This window comes from Bison bison, unplaced genomic scaffold (genome assembly GCF_000754665.1).
Source record: "Bison bison bison isolate TAMUID 2011002044 unplaced genomic scaffold, Bison_UMD1.0 scf7180017864458, whole genome shotgun sequence".
Classification (NCBI taxonomy): domain Eukaryota; kingdom Metazoa; phylum Chordata; class Mammalia; order Artiodactyla; family Bovidae; genus Bison; species Bison bison.
In genome coordinates, this window is record NW_011495020.1 from 7,120,331 (window position 1) to 7,133,194 (window position 12,864).

Here is a 12,864-nt window from a genome sequence, read left to right on the forward strand (position 1 = left end):
TTGATACGTCTTAAATCAGTGATTTACTCACAACATGGTATCTGAAGGTGCCAAAGAATACCTCTGTGGCACAGTCACACCCTTTTGGTTTACATTGTTCAGACAATCTGTTATTAACCCATATGGTTTTGTTTTGTTTGTTTTTTAATCAAAACGCAAATTCTGCACTGATAAAACGTGAAGAATTTTCAGACATTTTAAATTAGAAATGCAAAGAATTAGGAACTATGAAAAAAATTGCTATATAAGTCTGAGAAAATAAACTGATCACAAAGCAATGGAACAAGCTTGAGTTATTTAGAGATGAAATATGACTGTTTCTGTCAAAATAATTTACTGATTACTTCAGCAGAATAAAAGTCTAAATTATCAGTCCTTTAATGTTGTATGTATGATCTGGGCAAAAAGCATAAATTGCAGAGGCATTCTGCTTCAAGTGGGAAATACAAAATTCCTGTAAACATCTGAAAAGGAAAAATCTTATTTCCTATATTAATGGTGTCTCCTCAGTAGTTTCTTTTCCCCAAAAGATGCTTGTCAACTACTGTGTTTCATGGTTAAAATTCTAGTTTGCACACTAAATGTAGTAAGAATTTTTGTCTTATGTCCCAGGATCTTTGTCTACTTGTACTTCTGGGGCATGGTTTTCCTGTAATTTTTTTTTAAGTCTTTTAAAAGTAATTAACTATAGTTTAAAGACTAAACTTGAAAAACACAGGGATGAATTTATATATTCTGCCTGGTATTTTTGGCTGTATTTCTCAATGATTTCTGTATTAGTGATACCATTCTTCCGTGGTATAATCTTACAGAATTTATTATAGGTAAAAGGTAGTGAGACAAATAACACAATACTTTTGTACTATGTATTGAGAACTTTTTTCCTCCAAATTGGAATTAATCTATGGAAATGGACTTAAATTACTTTAAACTTATGCTTAGAAAGACTGACCTGAAGAAATAGGCAGATGTGTTCTATTTGTGTACATAAAGCATAAGCAATATAGTTTTACTCTGTACATCGAACATGTAACAAAAACTAATGAAGTTATTTTCCAAATATGACTAAAATTTATCAGACATATTCTAAGGTTTATGAACTTTGAAAAACCAGTTCTTCATAGTCTTCTGTTTATAATATACTATTCCTGCTGGAAGGTATTTCTGTATAAGAACGCAAGGGTAGCAAGTCAATCATTCTGCCCAGCTTGTCTGACCAATGTTTTTTCTGTCTACTACTTAGAGCAAAGATGAGTTAGATGCTCTATGAACACATAGTACATGTTTAAATACTATCAAAGCCGTCAATAATTAGGCTGCACCAGGAGAACCTTGCAGAAAGTGTCTGTCTAGAAGGGCACTATCTTCTTTTCCAGTTCTGTCAGCACTGGGTATTGCTCTTTAGCCATATAGGCCACATCCATTTTAAAAAAGAATCTCAGAGCTGGAAGAAACCCCTGTGGGTGATGTACCTTGGAATCAACTGGGAAGTTTTTGTTTTTGTTTTTTCAAGTTCAGTTGGCTGTCCCGTCACTCCCACCCATTAGAATTGGGAGGAGAGGGAAGGAGAACATGTATATTTTGAAAGATTTCTCTGTTATGATGACATCGTCCCTCCCCATTGTAACCTTATAATGACCTAAGGAGTTTGTCATTTATCTATGCTCACAGATTGTTTGTGACAGAGCTTTTGTGGGGGGTGGGGAGGGGCAGGGGGGGCGGTTTCCTGCAGTAAATGTATAATATAAATAGAATCTTCCTTTTTGCAAATTTAGCAATTTGAAAAAAATCCTAAAAGCTATTTATCATTTGAAATCAAGAAATGTTACCAAAATTTATTCTTTGCAACTAACTGAAAGACTGTCACCTAGAGTACCTAAAGGCAATTTGTTGAAGAAAAACAACCCCAAATTGTTATCTCCCTAAGTGGTGAAATTCTAGCTCTATGTACTGTCCAACCTGAAAACTGTGACTTAAACATTTAATTATTTATTGCTAGTCCATGTGAAAACATTTAGAATGGCTGGCAGCCTACCAGGCTCCGAGTTAAACATTCTACAGCCTGACTAGATTTGCTGGGTAGCCAACTTCACATCAGATTAAACACATTCTCTTCATGATGAATAGCTTGGAACCTAAAAACTTGATTTTGTTACAGGAAAACGCAAGGGGTGTGTTGTTTTTGAAATAAAATTATTTTATGTTTTCCTGCCACCATCCTATTTGTGATTGTCAAAAGTATTTTCTTTGGTGGTGGTGAGATGGAGGAGAAATGGACAATAAGGGACTTTTGGTACTAATAAAATATAAAAAGGACTCCAACAAGGTTGGACACAATGCAGCTTAGAGATGAACATTCATGAATTTTGTACAGAAAAAATTTACATTTCATTAACATTTTAAATTACAAAGGCAGGTCTACAAATACTCATTTGTGTGCTTGTGTGTTCTCATTGCATTTTCTAAGCAAATGGTGAATAATGTAATGCTAACTATATTCTGTTTCCTTACCATTAACTTCCCTTTTAATTTTAAAGTTTTAAGCTAATTGTAATGCGTAGTAACTAGTAACACTCATTTCAGTGAATCATACTTTATGGATCTATCCATATAAGCTCTATGTAATGTTCCCTTATGTAATAAATGCTTAGGGATAATGAAGGGTACTCTGAGCATCACTGCTCAGCTATGTTGTACACCAGTTCTCCACAGACTTACCATTCTAGTTCTGCATCCACATGGAGAGAAATCAATAAACTGTCTCGATAGTGAATGACAATAGGAAAATACAATATTTGATGATGAAATTCACTAGACTAGGATAGAATTCAATCGAGTTTGCTGTTCTTTCAAATATGTTACTTTGGGAAATTCTGTGAAATTACAAAGAATTTGAAAGGGTTATAGAGGAAATGGTGACTGACTCTGTAATGAGTTGAAATGTTGGAACTAAGAACTCTGCTCAAGGGAGCTGGCTGTCCAGCAGGCTGCCAGTTGAGGGTAATTGACAAGCAGGTGCCTGAAAAAACCACAGGAAGGGTCCTATTTTTAGTTATTGGCATCAATAATGACATTATGGCTTTAGGCCATGATCGAAGAAGATATTTTCTGAGAGTAGTGTATCTTGAATTTAAAGTGTATTAACTGTTCAACTGCAGAAAGTTAACGTCTAAAAATTTTTAGTAACTGAAAGCTCTTCAACCAGAATCATTCATTTAAAAATTTATTCATGTGCAGTTTAAAATCTTAGCAGCTTAAAGAAAAATCAGCTTTAGATATTTTTTTAATAAAATGTACTTTTAAAATCACAAAATGTTTAATATTTTCATGAATGTGTTGTTTCACTTATTAAATGTTTGGAGCACTCAGAAATATACCTAGTTTTGGAGTTCTCAAGGAAGCAGCCATTAGTCAAGAATATTGGTATTGCAGACTTTAGTGAACTCTGATATTTGTCTTTTTTACACTGTTTTCTAGCAGGATGGAGTCCTTATAACTATGCTTCAAATGTGCTATGATTCCTAAATGCCATGTTTTCAACCATGAAAGGGTAAACATGAACAATTTCTTGGTTATTTCCTTTTTTTTCTGCATTGAACTACCATGATTTACTCATCAAAATTGCATTCTTGGAATAATTTATATCAAGATCACAAATGAAATTTATCAAACCATTCAAAATCAACTGGAAATGTTTTTAATTAAGAAGATGAAGTATAGGAATTGGCAATGTTGAAGCCTAGATTCTTAAATAGTATGTTAAAATTTGTTAAAGTATGCTTTGGGGGATAAATTTGCATAGCTTAAAACAAAAAGAATACAAGAAAAATGATTTTTGTTTTTAAATAATTCTAAGTATTGGCCAGAGATAGAAAGTCAGTGGTGATCCTACTTTGAAATAATGCTTAGCTTTCAAAATTAGAGTTTTATTTTTATTTATTTATTCTTACAAAAAGGGTACTTTGCTTCCTTCAACAAGAGAGTGTTTAAGATTGAACTTTTTGAAACTGCTAGATGAAATTTTTTTTAAAAACAAATACTGTAGAAATAAAGAGAATGTCAAATATATTTCAGACAAACTTATAACAAATCTGTTTACTCACAGAATTGCTTTTCAAAGATACCTCAAAAAACAAAAGGGAGAAACAAATTTTTAAGATTTATTGTCATTTTAGTGCCACTTAAAGCATGTTTGGGCTTCCCTGGTGGCTCAGCTGGTAAAGAATCTGCCTGCAATGCGGGAGACCTGGGTTTGATCCCTGGGTTGGGAGATTCCCTGGAGAAGGGAAAGGCTACCCACTCCAGTGTTCTTGCCTGGAGAATTTCATGGACTGTATGGTCCATGGGGTCGCAGAGTCAGACACGACTGAGTGACTTTTACTTCACTTAAGCATGTTTTTGACCCATTTTGTTCTTAATAATTTTAAAATACATGATGGTAATATTTTTTCCTGAAACAAAAAGGAATCCAGCTCAACTTTTAAAATCTACTTTTAAAAGCTGCCCTGTTAACACACTTTTCTTAATAGGATTATCCATCACATTTGAGTGGATAAATAGTTGCCTCTTAATTGTTTCACACTGTCTATATGAATTTTATTTCATTACCTCTAATAGTTAAAACTTTAGCTTTAAAGAATAGTTTTATCAGTTTTTTTTTTCTTTGCATCTATTCAAAATTCAGAAGATAAAAAAGAAAAAAAGGTAAAAAAGAGAGTAGTGGCTAGTTTCTATTCTCTTTAGTTTGCTTTCACAAATTGGTCCTTCTATTGTGAATTTAGTTTTATTTTTGTTATTAGTATTTATTTTCCATTGTTTTGAAAGAGATTTGTTACTGAACTATGTCCTCAAATTGTGTTAACAGTCTGTGGCCTGGAACAGCAGATGAAAACTTCCTTTAAAAGTATATTAGTAAGTTTATTTCCAAGAGAGAACACTGCTGTTCCTGGGTGAGAAAAATAACCCAGTTAATATCTTCCACAATAGATCTTAGGAAAATAGTCTGAATACCAGTTGTCCACCATCATGGCCAATGCACAGACTGAAAGTGCAAGTGTTAGATCCTCAGTCATGTCCAACTCTGTGATCCCACGGACTGTTGCCCTCCAGGCTCCTCTGTCCATGGAATTTTCCAGGCAAGAATACTGTAGTGGGTTGCCATTCTCTTCTCTAGGGGATCTTACCAACCCGGGAATCGAACCCAGGACTCCTGCATTTCAGGCAGATTCTTTACCATCTGAGCCGCCAGAAAATCTCAATTCACAGATTACTAAATCAGTAATGTCGATTTTGAGTACCAGGTAAAAGAGCTAAAAATACTAACAAAACTGGAGACACTTGACTTGTTCTTAATAGAGCCATACTTTAAATTGGTTTGGTGAGGGAAGGACTTAAAGAATGTGTGTTAAGCTTGGCCTATTCCCAGGGGCATTGTGCCAAGTGCAAAGGATATCAAGAGAAATCACATCACTCTACTGAAGACTTGAGGCTGGAGGAATAAATGTAATGTGGTATAAGTGCCAGTAATCAAGGGAATTAGTTGGTATGGTGGGGCTACAAAGAAGCAGTAAATTTTGTGTTGGGTGAGAAGGTCAATGAAGTCCTCAGAGGAGATAGTTAAGGTGATTTTGAAGGATCAGTTGAAAATGGACAGATGCAAAGGCAGAGAGGGTTATAAATATGTTGCATTCAAAGATGGGTTCTGCATGCCTGGAAAACAGGGAAAGATTATCTGGTATATAGTAATCATCTTAAATTAATTAATTATGGGGAAACATCAAGAGAGAAGGTCAGCAAAGGGAGAAAGTTCATGTGTTTCATGCTGAAATTTTGACTTGAAGCTATTGGAGGATTTTTAAGAACTCACTGTTTTAGCAATAAAACCAAATCATAGGTAAGATGGAAGAACAGAGGTGTAGAAAAACAGTTCTGATGTTTGTTAAACAGACTAGCCTTCTAACAATTCTGGATAATTATTATCTATATATAATTATATAATATTATCTGGGACATTACAAAGGCATCTCTGGAGTCAAACCTGGTCTCTAATTACAGCTCTGCCACTTTCAGGCTGTGTGACCTTGGAAATGTTAATCAACAGTTTTGTCCCTGTTTTCTCATTTGTAAAATAGGTTTATAATAGCACTTGTTTCAAGAAATAGCTGTGAGGATTAAATAATGTAATACATATGTTCTTTTGGCAGTGCTACCCAATCTAAGATTACCAGGAACACATGAGGAGTTGAACAAAATTGGGTTTATTGTTTGTTGAAAGTAGAGCACACACAGTGGGGTTCCATGGAGCTGTTTCAATCAGAGGGTACTGAAAAGGCCTTTTAAGATACGGGCTCATGTTAAGTGATTTGAAAGAGGCCAAGGAACCAAGGGTTTGCTCTGGATTGCATTCTCTCAGGAAGTGGGATAATTTTATGACTGGGTATCTTAATGGATCTTGTTTAGAAGGTGAGAAGAAGGAAGGGAAGTTAAAACTGTAATTGGTAAAGAAGCCACAGACACCTAATATTAAGTGGGCAGGGGGATGCTTAGTATTTTGTGCTTTGCACTGTGATTTTGCATATACAAAATTATCTATGCATATACAAATTTGTGAAGAAGACTTGTCTGTCTTACTTCATCACAGTCAGAGTGACCTTGTCTGATGTTGATGTTGTATGAGATTAGATTTTATGTTCAACTAGAGAACACTAAGACATAGCTAATAGTAACAAGTCAATTCCCAGATGCCAGAGGCTGCTTTTCCTTAATCACCACTTAGCATAATGCCTATTATAAATTTAAAGCTTATAAAGTATTCCCTAAATAATTATAATATTGAAGCCACCTCTCAAATAGTTTGGTCCATTTTTGGCCTGTCCTATTGGCCCGCACCTTCTTATTCCTTTTCTATGTGAGTAGATTTTTCTTATGTTTTAGATTTTTACTTTCAGCTGCTGCTGCTGCTAAGTCGCTTCAGTCGTGTCCAACTCTGTGCGACCCCATATACGGCAGCCCAACAGGCTCCCCTGTCCCTGGGATTCTCCAGGCAAGAACACTGGAGTGGGTTGCCATTTCCTTCTCCAATGCATGAAAGTGAAAAGTGAAAGTGAAGTCGCTCAGTCGTGTTCAACTCCTAGTGACTCCATGGACTGCAGCCTCCCAGGCTCCTCCGTCCATGGGATTTTCCAGGCAGGAGTACTGGAGTGGGGGGTGCCATCGCCTATTTTTCATATGCAGAAAGGATAGAATGTTAAACCTCTAACAACAGATTCTTTGAACATTTTCATAAAGGTTTAAAATTTTTTAAATATAGCCATTCCAACGTCTCCATTTTATATAAGTTGACACTGGTCAACCTTTATACTGTTTCTCAGACTGAACTTAAATATTTACTAAGTATAGTTATTTGTCTAATATTTGTGTTCTGTTACATACCATGAGATCTGTTAGTCTTGTCTTATCGCTAGCACTAAGTGCAGTGCCTGACACACAGTAAGTGTTGAAGAAATGGTTGTTGAATAACTGAAGGAGGAAGAGAAAACTTCTGTTTGGGAAGCAGAACTGAAACTAAAATATACTGAGCGGTTATTCAATGCCAGGTACTGTTCAGTTCAGTTCAGTTGCTCAGTCGTGTCCGACTTTTTGCAGCCCCAAGAAGTGCAGCACGCCGGGCCTCCCTGTCCATCACCAACTCCCGAAGTTCACTCAGACTCACGTCCATCGAGTCAGTGATGCCATCCAGCCATCTCATCCTCTGTCGTCCCCTTCTCCTCCTGCCCCCAATCCCTCCCAGCAGCAGAGTCTTTTCCAATGAGTCAACTCTTCGCATGAGGTGGCCAAAGTACTGGAGGTTCAGCTTTAGCATCATTCCCTCCAAAGAAATCCCAGGGCTGATCTCCTTCAGAACGGACTGGTTGGATCTCCTTGCAGTCCAAGGGACTCTCAAGAGTCTTCTCCAACACCACAATTCAAAAGCATCAATTCTTCGGTGCTCAGCTTTCTTCACAGTCCAACTCTCACCTCCATACATGACCACAGGAAAAACCATAGCCTTGACTAGACAGACCTTTGTTGGCAAAGTAATGTCTCTGCTTTTTAATATGCTGTCTAGGTTGGTCATAAGTTTCCTTCCAAGGAGTAAGCGTCTTTTAATTTCATGGCTGCAGTCACCATCTGCAGTGATTTTGGAGCCCCCAAAAATAAAATCTGACACTGTTTCCACTGTTTCTCCATCTATTTCCCATGAAGTGATGGGACTGGATGCCATGATCTTCGTTTTCTGAATGTTGAGCTTTAAGCCAGCTTTTTCACTCTCCACTTTCACTTTCATCAAGAGGTTAGGGATATTATAAAAGTTATAAGGAAATTCTGGACATAAAGGTTAATTTCTATTCTGCAAAGGAAACTTTGACTTAAGCTAAAGATAAGTAACTTGTTCTAGGAAATGATAAATAAAGCTTGATTCCAGACCTTTGTCATGCATCAAACATTTAATAAACACTTATCTTGTATTGCACTAGGGATTGAATATATCAAAGCCTATCATTAGCAATTTCTGCTTTGTAATTACATCGACTCCTTCAGCTACTCTCCCTCTGTAATAGTCAGCTGGGAGTCTGAACTTGTTTTAAACACAGCTATCTTGTTACTTTGTGCTTGCATGTAAGAACTGAATGGGGCTGGAGAAAAACCTATAACCAGTGCTAATTTCATTTTCAGTTTATTATTACCACAAATGTCAAATAGCCACTACCCAAAGATTTGAACATAGTTCACAAATATACTCTCCAAAATTTGTCATATCTTCACTTCCTACTTCAAATGTTCAACACCAACCTTCACTTACTACTGGATCTTTTCATTAGCATATTAACATTCTCTTTGCCTTCCCTTTTTAATAAATAAAGCTTCCTCAGTGGCTCAGCAGTGGAGAATCCACCTGCAATGCAGGAGACCCAGGTTCGATCTCTGGGTCAGGAAGATCCTCTGGAGAAGGGAATGGCAACCCACTCCAGTATTCTTGCCTGGAGAAGCCCATGGACAGAGGATCTTGGGGGGTTACAGTCCATAGGGTCACAAAGAGTCAGACATGACTTTAATAAATAAAACCCTCCCTGGACCTCGTATCTCCTGCCATTTCTCAGGCCTCACAGAAGGCTTCTCAAAAGCTTCCTCACATTTCAGCTTACCTCTACTGATGCTAACTGGGTTTTGATTATCCACTCCCCTAAAGTTGCTTTTGTCAAGATTACCAAACACCTCCACTTCGCAGATCAGTACTCTGAAACAGTTACTCCATTGACCACTGCATCCTCTTCATACACCTTCTCTTGGCTTCCCTGAGAGCATGCTCTCACAGTTTCTTGCTCCTTGTTCCATCCATTGGCTCCAGCTCCTCCTCTTCATCCTTAAATGTTGGAGTGCTCCAGGGCTCAAGTCTAGGACTTGATTTCAGCTCTTCTCTTTTTTTACCCAGTCTCATGTAATCCATCTATTAGTGTATGCAAATTTATAATACCAGCTCTGGCCTTTCCACTGAGCTATAAATTTAGATATCTAGATGCCAACTTAACATTTCTCTCCTTGAATAGCAAGTGGGCATTTCACACTTCTGGGTTTTCTCCCTTGTGAAAACTGTTCATTCTTCTTAACCTTGGTTATATGGTACCTCCTTTCACATAGATATTCAAGACAAGAACCCAGGAGTTGTCCTTTCTCCTCCATCTCCCCAATTCCCCATACTCTACCTTTAAAATACATCCTCGGTACATTTCTGTCTGTATCCCTTGCTTTCACTTCTGTCTCAGCTTCCATTATCTTACGTCAGTTCTTATCTGAATTATTATGAGGACTCTAACTATTTAGCTTCCTTCCCAATCTGGCTCCTGCCTTACCTTTTGACATTTGCTACCACTCAGCACCCAGTCTCCCCCACTGCAATCCAGCTGGATGGTCTTATTCAAAAAGACAAAATGTAGTTCTCCTTTGGGCTCTGGTTCATTGTTGCCTCTGCCTGGAATGACTAACTACTGTCATTCAGGTTTCAGCACAAATGTCCTTTAATCAGTTAAAATCTTCCCCAGCCACCCAATCTGAATTACCATCTCCACCCAGTCAGTATCCTACTGTATGTATGTATTCTTTGGATTGCTTTTCACTGTCTGCATTGATCTTATTCATATTTTTGTCATTTGGTATTCCTTTTATTAGGGTATCAGCACTATAAATTGGGTTCTTACCACTATATTCCCAGTGTTAAGAACATTGCTTGACACATAAGTACTCAATATATTTGTTGAATAAATACATAACCATGTTTTTTTTTAATATAAAGCCAATTCCAGCCTTGCAACTTTGACCCTAAGAAAATATGCCTTGTTTCTCCCATGGCTCTGTGTGATCATGGCTTCATTACCTCATTTCTTAATTTGAGAAGCTTTGTCACTCTTTTTCACCTACACCAACCGCTGAAAAGAAGGACTGTAGTATCTTTGAATAAATATCATTGAAGAAGATCATCAGTAAATTATCCATATTGTTGTTCAGTCACTCAGTCATGTCTGACTCTGCAACCCCATGGACTGCAGCACGCCAGGCTTCCCTGTCTTTGACCATTACTCAGAGTTTGCTCAAACTCATGTCCATTGATTCCATCTAACCATCTAGTCCTCTGTTGTCCCCATCTCCTGCCCTCAATCTTTCCCAGCATCAGGGTCTTTTCCAATGAGTCAGCTCTGGTTGCCTACTACTATTATGTGATACTAATTTGGCGTACTCTGGCCATAATTTTGCTTTTATTCTAGCAAATCCAGCCCCTGTGGCACTTAATACTGCAGTTGTCAATCAGTCTACAGTAGTGACTGCCTTTAAGGCTCCTGCGGTGTGCCATGTCCAGTGTTCACTGGGCTCTGGGGGACACTGAAGCAGAGGCCATATAGGACTCTGCTGAGGGTGAATCAGCTCTCATAGCTCAGGAAGGAGAGCTTATTAGTATAGCACGGAAAGGCCTTGAACATTCTCACTTCTGATTGGATTAAGACTGAAAGGTCACAATATCAAGGCTTTTCTACAAAGAAGTGATGCACGTTGAAAGATAATACACAGCTCTGAAGAGTGAATGTGGAAGATACAGGGACCTCCCCCACCAACTTTCCACACCTTTTTCTAGTGACAAGCTTGTGGGGCATGGCTGGCTGTTAGAGAATGAAGTAGGGGAGTTATTGATTTACTTTACTTCCTTGCACTGCATATTTTAAAAGAACGGAATAGAACAAATGAGCCAGATGAACTTTTTTTTAATGAGGCAGGGTATACATTATTTAAAAAAAAGAAAAATTGACCTTGAGTTCTTGCAAACAAGGAGCCAGTCAGACAAGATGCGGCAGGGGAGAATGTAATGGAAAAATGGTGACGCCTATTCCTTTTAGGGGAGCAACAAGGGCCACTAAGAATGGCACTGGTTTTCCTGGAAATATGGACCCTATGGAGCAGGCAGCATGACTCATCCACAACTGACATGCAAGACAAAGATGAGCCAGGGAAGGCAGTGAAGCACTGAAGTGCATTTATGTAGATCCTGGACCTGTACTTGTTGCAGGGTCTGCATCCCTCTTCTCTGAAAGCCTCTGCACATTGTGAGGAGAGAGCAAAAGAGAAGGGGGAGAAAAAGCAAGAGGGCAGGGCCAGCCTTAAATATCTGGTAGTGTATTGTCCTCAGCTCACCAAGAGAATTCTGTACAATTCAGCTCCTATTAGTAAGGAGAACAAGTAGCTATTGTTGAGGCTTAAACAGCTCGAGTGTTTCTTCTAGAGATAATTAAATTAATTAAAATGGTCCCTGAAGCCAAACTGAGCTTCATATTGAGCACTACACGCATTCCTTCCAGATTCCAGCCCAGGCTATTCAGAACGAGCAAGGCATCAGCCGTGTAACTCAGCCTGGGCCCCGCAGACTAGCCTTTTCACTTCCCTTGGAATAGAGGCCCCAGGTCAGGGGCTGAGACAGGAGGAGTCTTTTCCTATGCTGAGGGGAGGGCTGTTAGTTCTTGGGCTATTAAAGAAGAGATCATCTTTTATTCTGTGTGTTTAGTTCCAGAAGTGATGGGGGCATTTTTCTTCCCTTAGGTTCAAGTAGGAAATTTGGCTTACTGGCTGCATCCAAAGCAACAGTCCTCACTCAGTATAGTCTCAGAATGTTGGTGCTCAATAAATATACACTGAATCAGTGAGTGGATACATGAATGAAAACCAGTCCCTTTGACTGACTTTCATCCTATTTCCTTCTGGAGTAAGAAAGTGAATGGTAGCATCTGATCTTAGATCAAAACGACAGAACTGTCATGTGTCCCAATGGACATAGTACAATGCTGTGGCGTTGTTCAGCTGCTGAGTCATGCCCAACTCTTTGCAACCCCATGGACTGCAGCACGGCAGGCTTCCCTGTCCTTCACCATCTCCGAGAGCTTGCTCAAACTCATGTCCATTAAATCGGTGATGCCATCCAACCATCTTGTCTTCTGTCATCCCCTTCTCCTCCTGCTCTCAATCTTTCCCAGCATAAGGGTCTTCTCCAATGAGTTGGCTCTTTGCACCATGTGGACAAAGTGTTAGAGCTTCAGCTTCAGCATCAGCCCTTCTAATGAATATTTAGGGTTGATTTCCTTTAGAATTGACTGATCTGATCTCCTTGCTATCCAAGGAACTCTCAAGAGTCTTTTCCATCACCACAGTTGGAAAGCATCAATTCTTCAGCACTCAGCCTTCTTTATGGTCCAACTCTTACATCCATACATAACTACTGGAAAAACCATAGGTTTGACTATACAGACCTTTGTTGGCAATGTAATGTCTCTGCTTTTTAATACGTTC